Consider the following 10,937-nt stretch of genomic DNA (forward strand, 5'->3'; position numbering starts at 1 on the left):
GTAAGAGAGGTGGAGAACAATAGAAGGTGGACGGCCAGGAGCAGGGAGATTCTCCAACAACAACTCTAGGTTCTCATCTTTCTTCCAGGGGCTCTGGAAGAAAGGGGGACGACATTCAGCATGCAGATGGGGACGGGAGAACTCTCTCATATTGTTTTTGTTTCTTGGAGAACGTTGCCTTGAGAGAGGAGAACTGCACCTAGCCCACACCTCAGTACACATCCAGCTGCCATATACTTCTCAGACGGACTCTCTCACCTTTGGCTCTTGGTCTTTGGAACGTTGCTTTTGGAGATAGGAGGACTGCATCCAACTGCCAACTTGGAGGCGCACGTTCACTAGCCACCGCGTACGTACACATCCAGCTGCAAATGGTTTCGCTTGGAACGTCTTTGGAGAGCTTGGAATGAGAGGTTGAAGCAGCACTGCATCCAGCTTGGGTCGTTCTCTAATATTAATTTTATATTTTCAGGTATAGAAAGTTGAAGCAGCACTGTATCAAATCCAATTTTTAAACAATTTAAGATAGGATATTTTAAATCTATTTAAACTGATAATTGTCAACACCCAATTTCGTCCGGATTGACTAATAGATTTGTTTTATTCATGAGTGTAAAATAAAAATAAAAAAATAAAATAAAAATAAAATTAAAACATAACAATAAAAAAAAGAGCGTTCGTCCTCCACCGTTCGTCCTTTGCCTTATTCGACCGTTCGTCCATTCATTCCTTTACGACGTTTGGCAATTCTCAGCTTCAACCGTTCGGTCATAGTGTTTTAGTGAACGTTCGGTCTTCATTTGAACGTTCGGTCTTGGTGAATTCTCATTTGAACGCTCGGTCTCCATGATGTTTCTCTTCAATGTTCGGTTTTGAGCGTTCATTGCTCAGCAAAATAGCGTTCAGTCACATTATGTGAACGCTCGTTCGGTATGCTTACTCTCAGTTGAACGTTCGATCTTGATGGGCGTACTTCCAAACAGTATATAATAGGTGTTAATCTGGTACCGTTCGGTCAGGCTTTGATTTGATACTGTTCGGTTAGGTGCTGATGTGATACCGATCGGTCATGTGTTGTGATCTTTCGGCCAGGGTGCAAAACGTTCGTCCCAGTGGTATCCGGTTTAATAATGTTTGATCATATTTGTTTTTAGGTGGTGAGCGTTCGGTTTTGGCATTTTGATATGCTAGTGATTTTAACGCTCGGTTTTGGCGTTTTGGTAACTCTTAAGCGTTCGACCTGGATCAGAGGTTTGTGTATGGTCGTTCGTCATACAGCGTTCGGTAGCAGATCCCGTATTGCCCGAGCGCCAAAAGTAGTGGTGGCTGCGTTTTTAAATTTGTTTTTAAATTTGTCTGAGCATTACAACGAGGATTCCCACTTTCAACTGCCAAAAATGTCTGCCATTAACCGTCCTCCGAAAATGTCCACTCACAGTATGGGTTTCTGCAAGAAGAGAATATTTTTTGGCTGAGTATGGGTTTCTGAAAGAGAGAATCATTTTTTTTGCTGGCACTTTCACTTTTGGGTTGTCATACACGAGTGCCCATCTTGCACCTCTGTACAGATTCCATCTGTAAAGCCTGCTACACCACTACAACACTCTCGATGCTGGGAGAAGAGGATTTTACAGAAAAGGGGAGACTCACCAAGAAAGGGGGCGGGAACGCACTTACTAAAGGTTACGAAAAAGGGAGGAGAGGATCGGTTTTTTTCATAGGAACAAGAGAGATCAATCCAAGGAGGGAGGAGAAATAGAGACTGGTTACTGGAAAAAGAAGGTCAGCCACAAGGAGAAAGAATCCATCGATACGTGTCCTATCACTTTGGTGTAGTATAGAATTAAGGTCCACTATCGGTTTTGTGTCACTCCATGCCCGCAACCGCAACTATAATTCATTTTCAAACAATAAAACCATCATACCCTATTTTCAAAGAAAGTTATAAGTTTTGATAATATTAAATATACTTACATTCTTGTAACCTTCTTCTTTTGTGCAATCCATGACTACCAATCCAACAAAATTACAAGAACAATGTAAGATTAACCAAAGAACATGTATACAAATCAGTAACACAACAAAATCCACTTGGGAGACGTATCATACATAACCAAATCCATCCACAAACAACATCATCCATGTATTAAACATTCATTCCACTGAAAAAACAAAAAAAAAACCAACCTTGAGTGAAGACGACGTGTGGCGGTTGGAACAGAGACGATTGCCTAAGGTGTGGGTGGGACTGACAACCCGGAAAACCCCTCTTTTTTGTCCACCAAACAATCCACACTCCGGCGACACTCCGACGATGCTCCGGCAGCACTCCGGCGGCACTCCGGGACAGGGCCGGAGCAGCTGGGACGAAGCGACACCTTGAACGTGCCTCTAAGTCGCTAGGCCGGAACGGACAGAACACGATGACGTGTTCACTTCGAGCGGTCGACGTCGGAGCTGCGACGGCCGTGAAACGAAACCGACTGGACGGGTTGAATATCTCCGACACGACCTTCAACGTTGTCCGCCGGCACTCCGGCAAGCACTCCGTCTCTCTCTCGCTCGAACCCCCTTTCTCCAACTCTCAGCCTCTCTCTCTAGGTCACAGCCTCCCTCTGAATGTTCGCGCTGCTTCTTTCTCTACAATGTTGGAAATGAATTTCAAATTTCAAACGCAACTTCTAACCCCTGCCCGGCCCTTGCAACGTCAGATTTGAACAACTTTTTCATTAAAAACGTGGACCGCTCACATTTAGACACGTGTCCCGTGTCTAAATGTTGTCAAATGAAGTTGTTCAAGTATCATTTTCCTAAGATATAATAAGTCCAATAAATCTCACTAGTATAGATTAGTATACCAAAGTAAAAAATGAACTTTAAACGGAACCTCACAAAATCAAGTATTGGGAGAGGTTTAAACTCATCTATATATTCTATTTCAGTCATATCTTTTGCTGATAGATCTCCAACTCAAACATTTTGAGTGGAGTTTGGGAACTATGCAAGTGATTCCTTTGTTATATGGTAACCTTTGTTTAAAGGAAAACTATAGGAAGGAGAATTCTTACCTTTAATCTACGCTGGGTTTCAGTAAACCTTTACAGAATTGTGCTTTCTCCTTACTCTGTCATCATGCTCTCTCTCTAAGATCTAGGAATTGTGTTTGTTATAACTAGTTATTTCTCGTCTAGAAAGGTTTTGAATATTCTAGTGGTGAGATGGAACTGAAATATTAATAATAAAAATTATTCTGTATCAAATTATTCGGCACTTTTCAAATGTTCGTTATAAAGTTATGGGACATTCTTCTGTATTAATGTGCAATGGCTATAATATTTAAAGCTTTATGATGGAGGAAACTCTTATTTAATGGGGCTGTTGTTTGAAAATTTTCTCTTGTTGAAATTTCTATGAATTTTAAAATCCAATATTTAATAGTGTTTGATTGAAATTTGCTAGATTTTGTTTTAGAAATCAGTACATAGTTCTATTTTAATATAATTCATTTTAGCTATGTGTTTATGTTGAATGCGGGTCTGAGGTTGTCGCTCCATGTTTTTCCTTTCTTTCCAAGTGTACAACGAATGGTTCAACTCCCCTTCTCCGATCGGCTCACCGAAGGGTGACATGCAAGAAAACACTCCGACGTTCAAGTTAGATAGGTGTCCTCCAAGATCTTAATATATTTAAGAAAATCGACTTTACCTGGTCATTAGTTATGTATTTATAGGCTTTGCAATTGTCCATCCCATTGAATGTCATTGAATGCCATTTAATGCAATATATTTTGTGCCTCATCATTTGCTAATTTCCTTATATCGAGCATAATTTGCCTAATATCACTCGCTGATTAGCCACAAATGCAATATGCGTGATGTAATAGTTACTCACCTTTATTACCCATTAATGCCACTGAATGTTTGCCGATCGGTTCCTTCCTATTGGACTTGCTGACCACTTCCGGTCGGTCTTCCACACCATATAGTACACAAGCCCCCCAAGCCCGAACGACTATGTAGGCATGAAGGGTTTGAAATGCGTGGTTTTAGAAAGAGCGCGAAGGGGATCAATGGTGGTGGTCGTGTCCGTTGATCGTGGGGCACGTGCGATCGTGGGATTCGTGCCATCTGAAATATGAAAAGTCTCGCATCCCTGGCCGTTTGATCTCGCCATGACGAATGGCCACGATGGACTCTTGAAAATGTCCAGTCACACTATAAAAGGTGATCAGAACCGCCATGATTGCTTCGTCTTTCTCATTTTCCTCACCGCTAAACTTCCAAGAGAACCCCTCTCAGGTAATCATGTCTTCTTCACCTTTCTCATCTGATGAAGCCGTCGGCGAAGGTCAGGGGTACGCTGATGGCGGAAAAGAGCCCACTACTTTCATAGGGTCCTCAATCCTAGGTTCAGCTGAGGCCAGTGACCGGGAAGTTGAAGAGGCAAATATTGTGCTCGAGATTGACACTGCTAGGGAATGGAGATATTCTGCTTCCCCTCCCCCCGTCAATGGATACGACTGGGCTCTACATGAGGTAGGCATGTATGCGCCCTATTACGTTACCAGTACTTCATTAGAGTACTTCGCTAGTAGGGTTAACATTGTATCTACTGCAAAAGATGTCGATAGCATCCTGTTAACGGTGTGCCGATCGAATGAACGCGCTTGCCATGGGCGGGAAGGGCACAATACTGACTTTTTTTATGTTTATAGCACATTGTTTCAAGACCTAGGTGTCACTTACCATTCACTGAATTTCAATCGAGTGTATTACGTGATTTGAATGTAGCCCCGACCCAACTACACCCGAACGGGTGGGGTTACATGCAAGCATTTGTCGTGGTTTGTACTGCACTTGCTTTGACACCCAGGTCAGCAGCATTCCTGTATTTCTTCCGTGCTATCCCGCAGGCGAATAAATCTTGGGTTTCTTTGACTCTTGTGAAGGGTAAACAATTGTTTACGCCATTCAATTCCTCTTATAAGGAGTTCAAGACCAGATTTTTCAAGGTATCGATAAAAGAGGAAGGTCTGTCTAGCTTTTATCTAGACGATGGGCAACCAAAATTTCCCTTCTATTGGACCGAGCATCCCAAAAAGGTTGTTTCCCGAGCGAAATCCTCCATGACCCCTGAAGAGTTAGAGATAGTCAGCCTGATAGATCAGCTACCCCGAAAGACTTCGTCGCGGGCTCTCATTGGGCTTTCGGGTTCCAACTCTCTATGTTCTAGAGTGTTCGGTAAGGTTTCATAATTTTCTGTTATAATTGTCATTTGTAACTTACGAGTTTTTTCTGACGTTCAGATATCTTCGAGGAGATGGAGAAAAACAAGGCCTTCTTATTGATGATGTCTTGAAAAGAAGCAGAATTGAAGAAAACCGGAGCGGGAACTTCCTCCAGACCCGCGCGATCAATTGTTATTCCTTCTTGACCGGACGCGACTAAAGCTCCTCGTACGGTAAATCTTGCTTTTAAAATAGCTCCCTACTCATCGCCGTCCTCCACTCCCTCAACCGTTCAGGTTGAGGATGAAGCTTCTCTTCAAGGCGGAGAAAAAAGAAAAGTTGTCAAGGATAAGTCCGTGTCTTCGGGTAAGAAGAAAAGAAGGAAAGTTCCTGAAGGTCCTTTGCTGGCTGGGTCATTCGATTCAACTGTGGACTTAGCTGACCGCTTAGAGTATCGCCTTAATCCCGAGGAGAAGAAACTTTTCCATGGGATGACAATCGGTGAAGTGGTAGACCTGGCATACGAGCTGAACGTTCGATCCAACCTGTGTTTAGCTTATGCAGTCGGCTCTGCTAAGTCTATAATTGCTGAAGAGTTTGAAGCTGCTTTATTGGAATTAGAGAAGGCTAAAAAATCCAATGAAAACTTGACTCGGCGCGTTGAAGAGATTCAAAAGATGGCTGAGGATGAATGACAGAAGGCTTCTGCAACCTTGGCCAAAGCTCGAACTACCGCTCGACAGCTTTAGAAAGTTAATGACGATTTGAAATTGGATCTCCAAAAAAGTGCCATCCAGATCGTTGATCTTACTAAGGAGAGAGATGCCCTTGCTACTACCCAAGCGAAGATGACAGCTGAAAACAAAGCCTTGGGTGATGAAGTATGCCATGAGCGGTTCTGAGGATTCGAGCAAGGTATAGCTCAGTACCATTACTTCTTCAAAGTTCCTCTTAATTTTCCTTACTTCGACATTATGAAAGACGTGGTGAATGAGGAATTAATTGTTATTTCTCTCTCGGAAACCGAGGGAATGCCTCTGAACGAGATCCTCCCCCCTGATGCTGTCGCAAAAGTTGGGGAATCTGCCCATGCTAATGTTTAGCCTTTATATTTTCTTAGTTTAGCTCCTCCTTGACTTGTTCCTTTTGATGTAAGAACTTTCGCTTATGAATGAAGTAACTTTATTTCGCTTCCGTTTTACTCATTTTGCCTTTATTTCTGAATGTCTAAGAAGTCTTCGCTAGATATCACGATTACGTTGCTACCTTTTATTCGCACGGAAATACTAGTAAGCTTATTAGAAAACCTTAGTTAAGCATCTTCTCATGGCCGCCTGGGATTGTTAATGAGTAGATCACTAGAAGACAAGTGCACTGGTTACTTGGCCGTCCGGGATTGCTACTAAGCTGGTCACTAGAAGACCATGGTTTAGCGTCTTCAGATGGCCGCCCGGGATTGCTAGTGAGCTAGTCACTAGAAGACCATGGTTAAGTGTCTTCAGATGGCTGCCCGGGATTGCTAGTGAGTAGATCACTAGAAGACACAAGTGCGCTGGTCACTTGGCCGCCCAGGATTGCTAGTGAGCTGGTCACTAGAAGACCATAGTTGAGCGTCTTCAGATGGTTACCCGGGATTGCTAGTGAATAGATCACTAGAAGACACAAGTGAGTTGGTCACTTGGCCGTCCAGGATTGCTAGTGAGTTGGTCACTAGAAGACCATACTTGAGCGTCTTTAGATGGCCGCCCGGGATTGCTAGTGAGTAAATCACTAGAAGACACAAGTGATTTGGTCACTTGGCCGCCAAGAATTGCTAGTGAGTTTGTCACTAGAAGACCATAGTTGAGCATCTTCAGATGGTCGCCCGGAATTGCTAGTGAGTAGATCACTAGAAGACACAAGTGAGCTGGTCACTTGGCCGCCCAGGATTGCTAGTGAGCTGGTCACTAGAAGACCATAGTTGAACGTCTTCGGATGGCCGCCCATGATTGCTAGTTAGTAGATCACTAGAAGTCACAAGTGAGCTGGTCACTTGGCCGTCCAGGATTGCTAGTGAGCTGGTCAGTAGAAGACCATAGTTGAGCGTCTTCAGGTAGCCGCCAAGGATTGCTAGTGAGCTGGTCACTAGAAGACCATAGTTGAGCCTCTTCAGATGGTCGCCCGGGATTGCTAGTGAGTAGATCACTAGAAGACACATGTGAGATGGTCACTTGGCCGCCAAGGATTGCTAGTGAGCTGGTTACTAGAAGACCATAGTTGAGTGTCTCCACATGGCCGCCCGGGATTGATAGTGAGTATATCACTAGAAGACACAAGTGCGCTGGTCACTTGGCCGCCCAGGATTGCTAGTGAGCTGGTCACTAGAAGACCATAGTTAAGCATCTTCTGATGGCTGCCCGAGATGGCTAATGAGTAGATCCCTAGAAGACACTAGTGCGTTGGTCACTTGGCCGCCCAGGATTGCTAGTGAGCTGGTCACTAGAAGACCATAGTTGAGCGTCTCTGCATGGTTGCTCGGGAACAATAATTGTTAGTTAAGACTTGCAACATAAAATTATGGGTAGTAAAACCTGATATTATTGATAATAAATGGAGATACATTAACACTTAACTTAAATAAAACTTAAGGTGCAACGAATTCCAAGTGTTAGGAATAATTTTGTTGTTTGGGTACTCTAGTCGGTATGTTCCATTGTTGAAATTTTCCTTTACTCTGAAGGGGCCTTCCCAATTTGCTGCCAGTTTCCCGTGAGAATGATTTTTCCTAGACTGTCTAGTTTTTCGCCAGACCAAGTCACCTTCCCTGAATTGGTGAAATTTGACCTTCGTGTTGTATCGTCGAGCTACTAACATTTTTCGGGCCTCAGCGTAAACAACCGCTATGTCTCGCCTTTCCTAAAGGGTCTCCAAATTCATTCTTAATTGTTCCTCATTGATGTTTAGGTCAGCCATCTTTCTCCTTATGGTTGGCTCGCCCACTTCGACCTATAACATGGCATTCATGCCGTAAGTTAATTTGAAAGGCGTTTCCCCAGTTGTTCTGTGCGGTGTGCACCGATATCTCCACAACACCTCCAGAAGGTCATCCACCCATGCACCCTTGCTTTCACCAAGATGCTTCTTTAACTCATTAACGATTGTTTTATTCACTGCTTCTGCTTGACCATTCGTTTGAGGGTGTTTTACAGAGTTTGTTACATGTTTTATGCTTAAGCTTCGATAAAACTCTACTAACTTCCTGTCTATAAAACATCTTCCATTGTCCGTGACGATGATCTTCGGCAAGCCAAAACGACACATGATTCTCCATACGAATTTTTGTAACTGCGCTGCAGAAATGGTAGCAAGTGGTTCGGCTTCGACCCACTTGGTGAGATAATCGACAACTACCAAAAGAAACTTTTTTTGTGCTCTGCCGGTCGGGAAAGGTCTCACGATATCCATTTCCCTTTGGGCGAATGGCGAAAGGGATGTAAGGATATGAAGCTCGGTAGTCGGTAAGTTCTGCATGTTGCCATGCTTTTGACATTTGAGACACTTACAAACGAAGTCATTGCAGTCTTTCTCCAAAGTGGGCCAAAAATACCTTGCTCTTAACACCCAAGCTCTCAAAGCCCTCTTGCCGGTATGTATACCACATACACCTTCGTGTAGCTCCCTCAACACATATTCCGCCTCTTCTTGGGAAATTTAAGTAAAGGCATTACAAATCCCCGTTTGTACAACTCTTCACCGATCAAAACGTAGCACGCTATACGCTTTGAATCCTTTGTCGAAATACCTTATCCTTCCTCCTGCTCCTTCATTCGCATCATGATTTCATACCTCCAATCCTCCTAGTCGGGCTCCACCGATACTGACATGCAGTCTATAGTGGGTTTTGTCATGATCTGCCGTACTATTGATGTCAACTGCCCCCTATCTTTGTCCTTGGATAACTTCGACAAAATGTCCGCCCTCATTTTCTCCTCCCAAGGGATGTGTGTTACTTCGACAATTTTAAACTGTTGTGTTAAGTTTGTGGCTCTGTGGAAATATTGAAGCAGGTGATCGTCCTTGATTTGGAAGTCTCCCTTCATTTTCCCAACCACTAGTTATGAATCCGTTCGACATTCCACATACTCCGCTCCCAAGTCTTGGGCCAATTCCAATCCAGCAATCAGGCTTCATATTCAGCCTGGTTATTGTTGATCTTGAACTGAAAGATGAACGATTGTTCCACCACTAACCCGTTTGGTCCCTCCAAGACTACTCCAACGTCTCTTCCTTTTCCACTGGCTGATCCATCAACAAAAAGCTTCCAAAGTTGTAAGGCCTTTTCTTCGTTCGGTAACAACTCTGATGCGAACTTTGCCAAATGTTGGCCCCGTACCGACCCACGAGGTTTGAAACGCAACCCAAATTCTGACAACTCTAACGACCATCCGACAATTCGACCAGCTAAGTCGGGCTTCTTTAGTATTTTTGCAATGGGATTTTCGGTTCGCACTACGACTTGGTGGCTCTGGAAATAAGGTCTTAGACGGTGCAACACAGTCAACAATGCCAGAGCAACTTTCTCAATCTGTTTATATCTCACCTCTATCTCCTTAAGCACCCTGCTAACCATGTAAATGAGTTTGAAATCTGGTGTTTCATGCGTTAGGGCCGCACTAACTATAGTTTCGGTAACCGCTAGGTAGATCTGCAAGTCACTCCCGTCATCTGGCTTTCCCATGATTGGTGGGCTAGCCAAAATTTTCTTCACCTCCACGAAGGCTTCTTTGCAGCTTGAATCCCATTTAGATGACGAGTTCTTTCTCATTATGGTGATAATCGGTTTTGCCCATTCGACCAACCTTGGAATGAAGCATGACAAGGCAATCAAACGCCTCACCAAACGCTACACTTCTTTGAAGTTCTAGGGGCTTCACATTTCCAGAATCGCCTTACACTTATCGAGATTGGCCTCGATTCCGCGCAGTTAGCATGAAGCCTAGGAATTTTCCCACAAGCACACCAAAGGTGCACTTTGTCGGATTTAGCCTCATGCTGTATCTCCTGATTTGCCCGAATATCTCGGCTAAGTCCCTAACATGTTCCTCGACTGACCGACTCCTCACCACCATATCATCTACATAGACCTCCATGCACCTCCCTATCTGCTGGTGGAAAATCTTATCCATCAGCCTCTGATACGTTGCCCCTACATTCTTGAGCCCGAATGGCATGACATCATAATAGTAATTGGACTTTTCCGTGATGAAAGCAGTCTTTTCACAGTCCGGGTGATACATTGGAATCTGATTGTATCCCGAATAGGCATCCAAGAAGTTGAGTATGGCGTATCTTGAGGCTCCATCTACCAAACCATCAATACTAGGCAACAGGTAGGAATCCTTAGAACAGGCTTTATTCAAGTCTGTGAAGTCAGTACACATCCTCCACTATCCATTTGACTTTTTTACCATAACAATATTTGCTAACCAAGTGGTGTATTTAACCTCCCTGATAAACCAAGCCTCCAACAAATTTTTAATCTCCACGTCCACCGCATTACGCTTTTCTTCTCCTATCCTTCTCTTCTTTTATGCCACCGGGTGTGCCTCTTTGAAGATTTCCAATTTATGTGACATTATGTTGGGGTGTATTCCGGGCATATCGGATGCCACCCATGCAAAAAGATCATGGTTCTTTTTCAATAAAAAACCAACAGTATTAACTTGTTCAA

The sequence above is a fragment of the Vigna angularis genome, chromosome 9 (assembly GCF_016808095.1).
Source record: "Vigna angularis cultivar LongXiaoDou No.4 chromosome 9, ASM1680809v1, whole genome shotgun sequence".
NCBI classification, from domain to species: domain Eukaryota; kingdom Viridiplantae; phylum Streptophyta; class Magnoliopsida; order Fabales; family Fabaceae; genus Vigna; species Vigna angularis.